The sequence below is a fragment of the Xyrauchen texanus genome, chromosome 42 (genome assembly GCF_025860055.1).
Source record: "Xyrauchen texanus isolate HMW12.3.18 chromosome 42, RBS_HiC_50CHRs, whole genome shotgun sequence".
Taxonomy (NCBI): Eukaryota; Metazoa; Chordata; class Actinopteri; order Cypriniformes; family Catostomidae; genus Xyrauchen; species Xyrauchen texanus.
The window spans coordinates 33,004,065-33,018,546 of record NC_068317.1 but is presented as its reverse complement, the minus strand read 5'-3'; the positions used below and the strand labels follow the sequence as shown (position 1 = coordinate 33,018,546).

General features: G+C 40.0%; 1 protein-coding gene across 1 annotated transcript in view; it reads left to right on the top strand.

Moving 5' to 3' along the window:
- The window catches only part of LOC127634928 (potassium voltage-gated channel subfamily H member 2-like), a 184,868-nt gene that overhangs the window by 17,987 nt on the left and 152,399 nt on the right, over window positions 1-14,482 (top strand). The gene's annotated exons all lie outside the window — the stretch shown is intronic.

Below are 14,482 nucleotides of genomic sequence, written 5' to 3'. Positions count from 1 at the left end.
TTTTCTGGGAATCTTTATATTTGTAAAGTGTCTGAGAAATCAAACACAGATAAGGTGAGCTCAGATTTGTTTTGTTTGTCATAGTTGGGTGCGATTACCTCCATCTGTTGTAGCTCGACAGGGTTCTGCTCTTGGATGAAAGCCATGCATCCACAAAGACGTTTTCTCTGGTTTCATGCAATAATGACCCAAAGATCATTACGAGAGAGTGCATTCAGAAATAAAAAGAGTTAGAGAGGTGGTTTACTCTCAGCTGATAGTTGACTGCACAGCAGAAGCAGCAATCATAGTTTCCACTGTTTATACGTTCAGCTGTTTGCAGTTCATCTCGTACAAGCACCCTCTGAGAACACGAGCATACCTCTGATGTAGTACTGTTTAAAGTTTAGTATGTCATGTGATCAAAAAGTAGATGGCAAAATAAATCTCATTGGATTACTTTGATGCACATCTTTAGCTCTTTCCAGGCTTTTGATGATATGCAATACATTTATATTGATATTTGTGTATTTATATATTTTGGAAAACATTTGCTATAGCATTTAGGGTTGCACAAATTCACCACTGTTTTTTGCAAGCTTTGAGTTCACTATTTTTCCTTCCCTTTTCTCCCCAATCTGGAATGCTCAATTCCCAATGCGCTCCAAGTCCTCGTGGTGGCGTAGTGACTCACCTCAATCCGGGTGGCGGAGGACGAATCTAACTTTCCTCCGTGTCTGAGACCGTCAACCCACGCATATTATCACGTGGCTTGTTGAGCATGTTACCGCAAAGACATAGCGTGTGTGGAGACTTCCCGCTATTCTCCGCGGCATCCACGCATAACTCACCACACGCCCCACCGAGAGCGAGAACCACATTATAGAGACCACGAGGAGGTTACCCCATGTGATTCTACCCTCCCTAGCAACCGGGCCAATTTGGTTGCTTAGGAGACCTGACTGGAGTCATTCAGCACGACCTAAATTCAAACTCACGACTCCAGCGGTGATAGTCAGCGTCAATACTCATTGAGATACCCAGACCCCCTTTTGATTTCAATTTTTTAACTCAACACAAAGCTATAGTGTGTGAAAAATCATTTAGTTAAGAAATTGTACTATTTAAACCCAATGATGACTATTAATATATATTGATCATATATTTCCTGGTATAATTACCCCATGAATACCATAAAACAATGAAATGGAGTAGTTTTGATTTACTGTATAGGCTGAAACAGGCTGTGAATATAGAAAAAGTTTTGGGGATATGAACATTTTTCAGTCAGTAAATATATAATGACATTTTTTCATTTGTGATTTAGCAAGCCCCTAAATATAATATGCATTTGTATGGTAATACATTGTAATATATTGTTGTGATATAGTGTCAGCTACGTGACACAATTAGTCACATGGTGGCATACATATATCTGTTTTGTCTTCGTTACACTGAGTTGAGCAGGGAGTCCCCTTTGTTTTCTTCTGTTTGCTATCAACTCAGCTAGCAGTGGCGTCATCTATCCGAAACACACACACACACACAGACACACACACAGGAACAGAATCTAGAATCAGGCCGTGATGATGACACACTCTTTAACTCTCATGTATAATTCAGGTGGAAAAACTATGCTGCTCTAGAAACGGGGGTTCCGATGTTCCCTTCATGAGCTTAAAGGAACTGTAGGAGGAGAGAAACAGGGGAGGACTGTTTTCGTGCCAGCACGTCCATTTATCTGGTGGGCAGCACGCTGGCATCAGCCTTCATAATGATGTATTGCCCTTTCCTGCCCTCTATTGTCCATTGCTGTAGAATCAATCACGTTTTAAACTCGGTTTGCTTTACCCGTGAAGCTCAGAGAGAAACGCAGGCGGGTTTAATGAACACTCTCCAAGTGCCAAATGTGAGTAAAATGGCTTTCCCAGTTTGCTGGAAACTTATTATGAAGTACAACAAAACTCAATTATGAGAACATATGTCTGACCCTGATGTAAGTGACACGAGTGGCGTAAATGATGAACCCATCTACAAATGTACAAAACGTCGTGATTTGCGCATCATCTAATCACGGGCAGTGGTGGTGGTGTAGTGGTCTAAGCACCATAACTGGTAATCTGATAATCAGAAGGTTGCTGGTTCGAGCCCCACGGCCACCATCATTGTGTCCTTGAGCAAGGCACTTAACTCCAGGTTGCTCCGGGGGGATTGTCCCTGTAATAAGTGCTCTGTAAGTCGCTTTGGATAAAAGCGTCTGCCAAATGCATAAATGTAAATGTAAATGTAATAACTTTGAACTTTTTGGAGACCTAAAAATACTGCAAGAATAAAATAATAATAATAATAATAATAATAATAAATATAATAATAAATGAAAAAATCATTCCATTATTTATATAAAAGTATATATATATATATATATATATATATATATATATATATATATATATATATATATATATATATATATATATATATATATAAATACCAATGATTTAATTGTTTAAATATAATATATTAATTATTCAATAATTAGTAATAATATATATACAGTACAGTTTCTTTACATGTAAGAACTTCTCTTGGCCAATTTTGCCAATACCGATAACTAAGGGGGTGAAAAACGGTGATAAACGATTAATCGGCTGGTAATTTTCAAAATTAATTTATGGAATTTATTAAAAACAAATACAAAAAAAAAGTCTTTCCTTACTTCGACAAGCACAGCCATCTAAAATCCTAAATGAATAAAATCCAAGATAGTGTTTATTATTTATTCAAAATCCTAATTATAACCAGAATAAAATTCAGATTTGGTTTATAAAGTGGGACTTTAAACTATAAACAAGCCCAAAACTCAAGGGACTCTTATTTTGAAATGATGCATACTTCAATTTGGTAATCATATTTACCAAATTAAACTTTTTATATCCTATAATTCACCAGATTAATATTATTTTGTCCAGATCTATTATTATATATGGGGCTTAACATCAAAAATGTCATACGGTGTAACCATATAGAGACATAAAAATGTAAAAGTCTCATTAAAAGCTGAAACGAGTGTCAGGTAATTGATCTGCGAGACATTAGCTCTGCTCTTTGTGTCAGGTGCATTAAATGCACATTGCAGAACCAACCTGACCTCCGGTCAGTTCCAAACACACTTGCAGTTCTCATTATTGCCACAATAAACTGACCCTTGACCTTTATGCTTGTTTAGCAACCTCTATGACCCTCTGAAATGTGCAAATCTGATTTTTACCAAGAGAAGCTTTGTGATTCCCAAATCCACTGGCTGATGAGAAGCAGCAGTTGCCTATACTGTATATGTATATATATATTCTCTTTCATTTACTTTTGTACTGTCATGAAGATTATCATCTACATTGGGCTGACTCGTCACCAGCACAGCACCTGCCTGTGGGCTCACAAGGGAAATCCTCCATTTATGGTTTAATTCTTGGCAGGAGAATCCTCTGTTATGAGCCAAGAAATATTTGATAAACAGACTCTTTGAACAAAGACTTCTTCTTTATTCATCGTGGCACACTTGTAGTTATTGATCGTATCTGGCTGCCAGTGTCCACCTGCCTGGGGAACATATCCAGCCAATCAAATATGAATAGACGTGTCTATAGATGCTTCCAGAGCAGGTATTGAGAGTCTTAAAAAGCTTACAAAAGCATGTTCAACCCGCAGGAATCCCTGACATGTTCTCCGCAGGGTCCGCTCTGACAACAGACATGTACCCTGCCATCCATGGAAATGAGATGCATGGCATCTCTCGAGCTTTCTCCTGACATTTATAAGATCCCAAAAATAAAAGAACTCGTAGATGAGCTCTTTCACTTTGTTGACTCTCTGGTCACGTTTCTTGTTTGACATTCTTTATTTCTCTCAGATCTGTAAGTGTCTTTATATGTGATGTAAAGAGCGTTCCACTGCCGTTGTGTTGTTCATTTTCAATATTTAGTTTATTATATTCAGTACTGTGATTACAGAGGTCATGATCAGCACAGGTTGCTTTCAGAGGTTCAGTTGGTTATGGCAATATGTGCATGTGTGTTTATAAGCAGTGTAGTTTTTATTATTGTGTACTTTGAGGTGTCATTTTATCCTATATATATATCTATATACAGTATAAGTATATTTCCCTACCTATCGGTTAGGGCTGAGCGATAGGACGATGTAATCGGATATTGACGATGTCTTAAAAAGATCCCGAAGCCAATTGCAAACAGATGATGATCGACAACAGGGCTGGACTGGGAAGAGAAATCAGCCATTTTATATGGCAACTGGCCCAACTGTTGTATGTGTTCGCTGTCCTTTTCTGCATACCGAGGCGCCGTTTTGTGGTCCGTTCTGAATCACGCGACGGCTCGTTGTTGCTTATCGTGGCACATTCTGCACGTTTTTGACCGAACCACCGGCTCGCTCGGTTCTTCAGATGGCTAGTCCGCCCCTGATCGCCCCAAAATTGCATCGGCCCACCGGGAAAATGCCCGGTATGCCAGATTACCAGTCCAGCCCTGGTCGACTGAATACAGTTTGCAAGCTCCTCGTCTAAATGTATTTCATGTGCGGGTCATTTTGCTCATCTACCCGCAGGTGGGTGACCTGTAAGACGCGTCTGAGTGACACGTGACAAGAAATGCTGTTAGTCACAAAGACGCGCGCTTGAAGAAACACACTTTATTATACATTTAAGAACAGACGATAGAAAAGTCGTCAATGCTCGTGTCTGATTCACTGTTTGTTCAGAGTCGTGCAGCACGAGTCTGTCATGTTGAACAAGTGCATGTAAAAAGTTTTCACGCTTTTTTCTCTGTTTCATTCATCTGAAAACTGTTTGCAAGAATACTGTTGTCTATGAGAATGCTGCAAATCTTCTCTGATCATCTCAGGAGGTGCTGTGAGTTTAATTCGCTTTATTTCCACGTGGTTATCATGTATTGTGAACGCAACTCTGCAGGTTCAGTTATATATATCTTTGTATTAAAGAAACAAAGATAAACGTGATTAAATCATAAAAAAGCAGTGAAAGCCATTTACTCACCCTCATGTTGTTCCAAACCTTTATGTCTTACTTTAAGTTCTTGGGCAGAACGTTAGCCTCAGTCACTTTAATTTTTACATGCAATGAAAGTGAATGGTCTAACAGCTGCTTTTGTGTTCCACCTAAGAAATCAAGTAAATGGGGTTTGGAACAACATGAGGGTGCAGAAATGATGACAACATATTCATCTTTGGGTGAACAATTTCTTTAAAAATCATCAAGAATAAAAGCTGTCTGTCTGCCTTGATGTGTTTGTTTGTCGCTTATTGTGACATCACAATTAAACAGCCATTTGTCACCATATATCTCTCTCTTCTGCACCTCATTTGAATATGCAAATTACCTGTGAGAAGTCAAACAGTGTGAAATGACAGAGCTGCAGTGAGGGTTACAGTCAGTATCAGGTGTAAAAACAACTAAGCAGATTAGAGTGCATTAAAATGAATAAATCAATATTATTTTTCCCACTCAAATATGTTTCAATGCTGCAATGCAAATAAGATGCAAATTTCTTAAATGTGTGATTTCATTCTCTTATCTCAAGTGCGTCACTGTAAAGTTGTAAAGAGCCAGTTCTGATATCCACAGGATTTTAGTGTGATTATAATGCCATGAATAACTGATTATGTGAGTATTGTTTCTGTTCTGGCTCCATTATTAAACTCTATTATTAAAATCACTCAATTCTAATGTCTTATTGACTGAAACTTATCAGGGTAGTTTAGAGGCGCTAGATCCTGATTCTCTTCCGACAGCATGTCATTTTGACATGGCATCAGACAGCCTTATTTTCTTCATCAATATGATTTTTCTAATGCGTTCTTTTGTGTGTTTATATGTGTTCTTCCAAACACATATAAACACACACATCTCTTTGATAAGCATCAGCGATCTTTTCCTGTTGCCTAGAGACCCATCAGTGCCAAAAATTCAGATATTAAATCAATTTAACATAAATGTCAATTGGAATGAAAGCAGATTTATCAATGCACATTATCTGTAACACTTTAATTTTATTTCATTTACATTTATGTATTTGGCAGACACTTCTATCCAAAGCGACTTACAGTGCACTTATTACAGGGACAATCCCCCCAGAGCAACCTGGAGTTAAGTGCCTTACTCAAGGACACAATGGTGGTGGCTGTGGGGATCGAACCAGCAACCTTCTGATTACCAGTTATGTGCTTTAGGCCCACTACACCACCACCACTCTACAAATGTATTCCAAAGAGTTTTATGGTTACTGTTTTACATTAATATTCTCTCCAGACACATTAGGTGAATTAGGTGTTTGCTAGGTCAAGCATCACATCACTTTTACGGTTGCTCATATCTCCTATTTGCACAGACATTAACCGTTGCACACATGCATGCATTTTCTGCATGTCTTTTCCAGCAGTCTGATGGCTGATGCTGAGAGCATGTCTCTTGCTTCTGAGAGAAAGAGAGAATCAGACTTTCATGTTTGTCATTCCTGTCCTCTGTATTTTTAGCTCTGGCTCGCTCACACATTCACAGCTTCAGATCTGTTGACCCGAGCACTGGTGTGTGTGTTCAAACAAAGACACCCGTTCCAGCTCGTCTCTCTAGACTGTGTTATCTGCACTACAAAAGACCCGTCTGGGCCCGAAGACACTGTCGTACCCCGCAAGAATCACATTCTGTGACCAGTGCAGGTGCAGAAATAGCTGATTAATATAAGATAAAGTTGAAATATGTGCATTGTGTTTATGTTGACTGCTTGAGTACTCAATAGATAAATACTTTAGTACTCTAGGGTGGAAATAGAGCAAGTTTCATTAGTTGTATTTTTAATTGTTGCTCTTTGTCCATATTGGACAGAGGTTTTTGGATGTTGCATTGCATCTTTCTTTCTTTGTTTCCATTGGGAAATTGATTATTACCAATAACTTATAAAGCTTTAAAAACAGACCTATCATGAGCTCCGGGGTTGAGTAATGGATAGCATCATTTTAATGAATTAAAACCAACTGAATACTGTGCTTCTACGGGCACAACGCTAACAAAAGTGCCTCTAGAAACCTCTTTACATTTTTTGATTGAAACTTCTTTGTTGTAAAGAGTATTTCTGGTGTCATTTGAAATGTTGCTTTAAAAAATCGGTAAATTTTTCATGCGTCAACGCGCTGATAAACTTGACGTCCACATATGTGGAAAATGGGACAATATTCCCTCAAAAGTTGATAGACCCCCCCCCCAAAAAAACCTAACATGTTAGTTCATTTTTATATTTTTTGAAAACACATCTGTAGAGCTGAGGAGGGCGGGGCTAGGCTGGAACAACACACGCCGGTCCCCAATCAACCTGATGGGGCGCACGAGGGATATAGGTGGCCGTTGACGACAGTTAGAGGGAGAGAGAGATTTATGTCTTATGTTTATTTTTGTCATGAAACTTCCCACCACAGTGTCATTTCCAGCACATCTCAAATTCTGTATTGTGTTTAGTAGAATCCTGTGCTGGAAGAGAGACAGGAAGGACAGCTGATGGCAGAACACGTGTAACATCCCCTGCACAGGATCGGTACATCCGAATATCACACCTGAGAGACAGGTACAGGATGGTGCCCGAGTTACACCAGGAACGCACAATCCCTCCATCAGTGCTCAGACTGTCTGCAATAGGCTGAGAGAGGCTGGACTGAGGGCTTGTAGGACTGTTGTAAGGCAGGTCCTTACCAGACATCACCGGCAACAACGTCGCCTATGGGCACGAACCCACCTTCACCGGACCAGACAGGACTGGCGAAAAGTGCTCTTCACTGACGAGTTTGTCTCACAAGGGGTGATGGTCTGTCTCGCGTTTATCGTCACAGGAATGAGTGTTACATCGAGGCCTGTACTCTGGAGCGGGATCGATTTGGAGGTGGAGGGTCCGTCATGGTCTGGGACGGTGTGCCACAGCATCATCGGACTGAGCTTGCTGTCATTGCAGGCAATCTCAACGCTTTGCGTTACAGGGAAGTCATCCTCCTCCCACACGTGGAACCCTTCTGGGACAAGTCTAAAACAGCGAATCTATATATTAAAGCCTTTTAAAAAGTAACAGTAATAAATGACAAAGGCCTGGAAAAAATGTTCCAGGTCAGTTTTAATGAGACCTCCATTTAACAAAAAGGATCAAGTTTGTTTTAATAAAAACAAAACAACCTCGGTGACATGAAATGACCCTAAATAAAAGATACACCCGAATGCATTTTAAAGTTAATTTAGTCAGCATTCTGTATTACACTAGCACAAAGCTAACAGACATGGACTAAAAGCCACAAGACTCTGAATTTGCTGTTATGAAGCAAATAATTTTTTTCTGCTTTTTAGTGTCACATTATTTGTTACATGTAAATGAGTCCAGCTGAAGTAACGTGCTACAGTACAGGGGGTCTCCAGAGTATTAGCATGACTCCATTTGCACCCTATTGAGGGGCTCACGGTACATCCACATAAACATAGTCTGAGGGTTCACACGCCGACCGCAGCACTCCTAATGGAGCCCTCACAAACTAATCAAGGTATCAGGAGACACGACATCTAGACAGAGGAAAAATGGAGAGCGAAAAAGAGACATTATCAGCAAGTCCACTTGGTTTTCTCTGTTAATGGTGCGTTAAGAGAGGTGACCAACAATGAGAGAAGAAAGAGAAGAGTGGTAATAAAGATGGAAGAATGACAGAGAGCGAAAACTCATTTCTATTCGTATTATGTCGCTTCGCCCGATAGAAGCTCATCTGTGACTGTCAGTCTTTGTTCACTGTTATTCATGAATATGTCTACAGATTTTATGAGTGCCAAATTCACCAAATGTGATCTTATTCTGAAGGATGTAAAAACGGTGGCTTCAACTGAATGACTGCATACAAGCAGTGAAAGGAAATGCAGATTTTAACAACTAAACCCCCTAACCAAATCCCCAAACCAAAACTAACCATCAGTGGGGTAAATATGTAATATTAGAGGGGGAAATGCAACCTCCGAATAGAGCATTAGGAATTTATCATTCCATGATTGTCAAAACTCCAAACCCTGAAATTCATCCATTTTGCTTGTCCAAAATCACTTGAATGCACATCACCTCATAACTGCAACGTTTTCCAGTAGGACTCCATAAGTATTTTTCCCAATCACTCTTTCCATAGGAATTTCATAAAATCCTTTATCAAAGAGTTGGAAGACATGAACTTAACCGACCGGTTCCGAGACGAATCACAACATTAAAAACTTTAATTTGGGGGGCTTGGGTATCTCAGGGAGTATTGATGCTGACTACCTCCCCTGTTCGAATCCAGGGTGTGCTGAGTGACTCCAGTCAGGTCTCCTAAGCAACCAAATTGGCCCGGTTGCTAGGGAGGGTAGAGTCCCATGGGGTAACCTCCTCGTGGTGGTGATTAGTGGTTCTCTCAATGGGGTGTGTGGTGAGTTGTGTGTGGATCGTGGAGAGTAGCATGAGCCTCCACATGCTGTGAGTCTCTGCGGTGTCATGCACAACGAGTCACGTGATCAGATGCGCGGATTGACGGTCTCTGAAGCGGAGGCACCTGAAACTTGTCCTCCACCACCCTTATTGAGGCGAGTAACCGTGCCACCACGAGGACTTGGGAATTGGGCATTCCATATTGGGGAGAAAGGGGGATACAAAAAAAAAAAGGATTGGAAATTCAAACAAAAAGGCAAAGGTGCAGGTCTGTGTACTTAACGAGTTTAATGAGGGAATGGACAACAATCCCATGAAGCATTGCAAATGACTGCAGAGCTCTTTTGCCGCACTTTGTTGGCCGCTGTTCTCTAATTGGTCGATCTTACTCTTCAGAATCATGGGTAGTGTTGTTTTTCACAAGAATATCCATTATTAAACAACATTTTTCTACATTAAGTTGAAATAACACAGACTGGTGGATCTAACTTTGATAAACAAACACAAAGCTCACAGTAGGTCTGTCTTTAAAGGGTTGGAAAATGGAAAACCAATGGTCACCAATGGAAAAATTAAAGGCATTTTTACTTTGGGAACCAGACAATTGTGCTCAGTTGGTACATTCTACATGACCTGTAGCCAATTCAATGTGAATAAATAATATTGTTTGATGAATATGGGAGGCCTGGTATGGTTTATCACAAACACCATCAGGCCAGTATCTTAAAACTGGCATTCTACTGTGTCCTACCTGCTGATTTCATGGTCAACACAAGCCTGCGATGACCCTGATGATCTCACGAGGGTTTCAAGATAGTCATTGTGTGTGTTTTGGGTTTCAGTCCAGCCTCTGTCTCGAGTGTCCTGATGGTTATCGCTTTCCACGTTTCAGGCACTAGAGTATCTGCCAGACTTCTGATCTATTCAGAGTTGGCCAGAGATCTTGCCCGTCTGGGATTGATGGTGTATTGCACATTTAGTTTAGAATAATAGAGTATAAATAAAACCTGAAGCCTATGTATTCAAACTCAGCATGACTCTACACTTGTTTATGCTTAAAGCACAAAAATAAATAAATAAATATAAATATAAACTGCCATTGCCAAGACAAAATACACTTATCATATATATTGAGGATTCTCTGAAAACAAGTCTTAATATCCTGCCCAGTTTTGCTTATGAGATGAGAATCTTGTTTCAAGGATGTTTAGATGTTTTTACTGGAAAACAAGTGAACAAAACTGATTAAGAATATGATTTTTTTTTCTTCTTCAGTACATTGGAGGAGCCCGAGCCATACCTACTTTAGGAACCAACATATCATAGTGACTTTAGGGTGGACTCTTTCCACCCAGAACACCCTAGCAACCACTTGGCAACACCTTAGCAACCACCCAGACCTCCCTAGCAATCTCATATCACTAAAAAACATACTAGAATTTATTTCAAGATTGAATTCCAGTTGTCACTGGTACTGTATATGTTACAAAGATAGTCATTGTGTACTATAAAACAATATCCTTTTATAAAACTCAATCATTTTCAGTCCAGTGAACATTGTACACACTCAGCATTGCATCTTGAGAAAAATAGTGATAGACCGATACATCGGCCAGGCCGATTAATCGGCTAATATTCAGCAATTTTGTAATTATTGGCATCGATAACCATGTTCGTAAACTTTCCCTTATGTCGGGTACAAAATCTACCAATTTTTTTACAAATTTCAGAATTTACCCCCTTTTCTCCCAATTTGGCCAATTCCCACTACTTACTAGGTCCTCGTGGTGGCGCGGTTACTCACCTCAATCCGGGTGGTGGAGGACAAGTCTCAGTTGCCTCTGCTTCTGAGACCGTCAATCCGCGCATCTTATCACGTGACTCGTTGTGCATGACACCGCGGAGACTCACAGCATGTGGAGACTCATGCTACTCTCCACAATCCACACACACCTCACCACAGGCCCCATTGAGAGAACCACTAATCACCACCACGAGGAGGTTACCCCACGTGACTCTACCCTCCCTAGCAACCGGGTCAATTTGGTTGCTTAGGAGACCTGACTGGAGTCACTCAGCACGCCCTGAAATCGAAATCGATATATCGGCCATCGGCAATCCTGCTCTCTATGTATCAGTATCGGTCATTTGAAAACATAAAATATGAGTCCACCACAAGACAAAAATCACCCGGTATGAAAACTTAGTGGTCAAGACAAGATGCTAAATAATATTAAGAGTTTTAAATCTCTTTCCTTAACTCCTTTGGCACGGGTTCAAAAGGCAATATTGTCCAACGAGACCTACATTTATGTGAGTTTTCGGTGGTGCTCCAATTTTACTGCAGATTATAGCAGCTCTGCTTAGATCCTGTTCCCTGAGGAAGAGAAAGTGATGGAGAGTGAAATAGAGAGAGAGAGTGAGAGAGTATGTCACAAGGATAAAATGATGCAGAAAATAAGTGAGGTGACAAAGAGAGAGAAGCTCAGTCCCAAAACCTATATGCTGCCTTCCTAGATGGCATTATAAGGCATCATAAGTGAATGTCCGACTCGAACGATGTTCCAAAAGGCAAACGAATTGGCCAAATTAATGGCAGCATCGCATGTATCCTATTGTATTGACTTCTTTGGGGACATTCTAAGTTGAAAAAGCATTTGGGTCAGCCTGTAATCATTATAATTAACTGTATTTAAAAATATACTGTATTAAAGCATGTTTATTTATTTATTTATTTAACCAGGAATAAAACTTACTGAGATTAAAAGCCTCTTTTACAGAAGTGTGCTGTCCAAAACAGTGAGCTGCAGAAGTTTAGTTTTAAATGACATAAAACAATTGTAAAAGAAGAAGAAAAAAGTAAAGGAATTAGCATAATGTTGATTACCACAACAATCATTTGAACTCTTGAAAACATTGTTAAGTGTTAATGCTTTTACTAGATTAAAGGGTTTATTACTTCGTCATGACAAAGAAGTTGTCAGATTGGAGATATCTTTCCACAGATGTGTTTAGTAAGTGATTTTATCACAGTAAATCTTGTCAACGTGTGTGTGTGTGTGTGTTTGTGTATGAGTGTTTATGTGTGAGTGTGTGTGTGTGTGTTTGTGCGTGTGTGTGCATGTGTGTGTGTGTGTGTGTGTGTGTGTGTGTGTGGGTGCATGTTTTTGTGTGCAAGTTTGTGTGTACATGTGCGTGTGTGTGCATCTGGATGTGTATCTGTGTGTGTGTGTGCGTGTGTGTGTATGAGTGTGTGTGTCTATGTGTGTGCATGTGTGTGTGTGTGCATGTGCATGTGTGTGCGTACGTGTGTGTGAGTGTGCATGTGTGTGTGTATCTGTGTATGCGTGCATATGTGTGTGTATGTATGTGTGTGTGTGTGTGTGTGCGTGTGTGTGTGGGTGGGTGCATGTTTGTGTGTGTGTGTGTGCATGTGTGTGCATCCGTGTGTGTGAGTGTGCATGTATCTGTATATGTGTGTGTGTGTGTGTGCATGTGCATGTGTGTGCGTACGTGTGTGTGAGTGTGCATGTGTGTGTGTGTATCTGTGTATGTGTGCATATGTGTGTGTATGTATGTGTGTGTGTGTGTGTGTGTGCGTGTGTGTGTGTGTATGTGTGCGTGTGTGCATGTGTGTGTGGGTGGGTGCATGTTTTTGTGTGTGCGTCCGTGTGTGTGAGTGTGCATGTATCTGTATATGTGTGCATGTGTGTGTGTGTGTGCATGTGTGTGTGTGTGTGTGTGTGTGTGCATGTGCATGTGTGGGTATGTGTGTGTGTATGTGTGTGTGTGTGTGTGTGTGTGTGTGGTTATAAACAGACAGTGAGGGAATTCTCTGGATGTGATCTTTGTTGGGCTGGATTTAATAAGACAGAACTCTTTCTCTGGAGCTCGGACACAACACAGAACCGAGCTGTTATTACAGTTTGAAGCACATGAAGAACATCAGTAGAACTGACAAATAGCCCTTTAAAAAGTCATACACAAAGACAGCTAATAGATTTATAAATATATTGATTTGACTAATGCGGTTGTGATAAACTGCACTGATTTGGGTTGAAAATCTACAACATTCAGCAGAATGAATTTATATGTATATTAGAGTGCTGCATTTGATCACACAAATTATCATAAAACAATCAAATGCAAACAAATATTTACGTGGTGCATGCACATTATTTTTAAATCAATTTCTGCAGATGTTCTTCCAAAAATCGGCACAGAAAATGCTAAAAGTTCAGCCGATTCCAACAGACACTTTGTAAACGTTGACATGCTGTTTAAAATAATTTGTCCTCTTGCCATGTCATTACATCTGTTTTTAGCCATAGAAGCTGCTGCAGAACTCATATCAAATACCTGAAATCTCAGTTGCTTAATTAACACACTTTGTGCTTCTTGTATTTTGAGTTTGCATGATTAAGTAGAACATTCCTGTCAAACTGTGTCTGGAAATAAGTCTGTTCAACTGACTGAAACCTCAAAGACGCTCTTCAAACTCGTCTGCAGGTCGTGTGTTTGATGAACTTTAGTTTTCGTCGTCTTTCCTCCTCTGACAGTTTACGTTAATGGCGCAGTGACTGGCATATTTACTGGATTCAGCTTGTTTCCATGTAATTTATACGAGTCTTGATTTCCCCTGTGGTGCACGCTAAGAAAATAGTGCATTAACTACATGCTGTCAAGAGCAAGAGAGTGTGAGTGTTAAAGAAAAGTAATCGAATTTTACATTTTGTGAAGTACAAGTGGTGTTTGCTGAACTGATGTTTGTACTTGGTAAACATGAGCAATAGTAAGAGATCAATTGAAAAAGAGACATACAGTAGCTGGGTGGAACGAACCGGAAAAGAGAGGAAATTGAAGAAGTGATTATGTGTTAAGTGGATGTGGTGTAGCACAAATGAGAGTGCCGTCTGATGATATTAGCTCTTTGTTTTCCATCTCAATCAAGCCACTTCCCAACCAAATCACAGATTATGTAACACGGCGAGAACACACCCTGAACG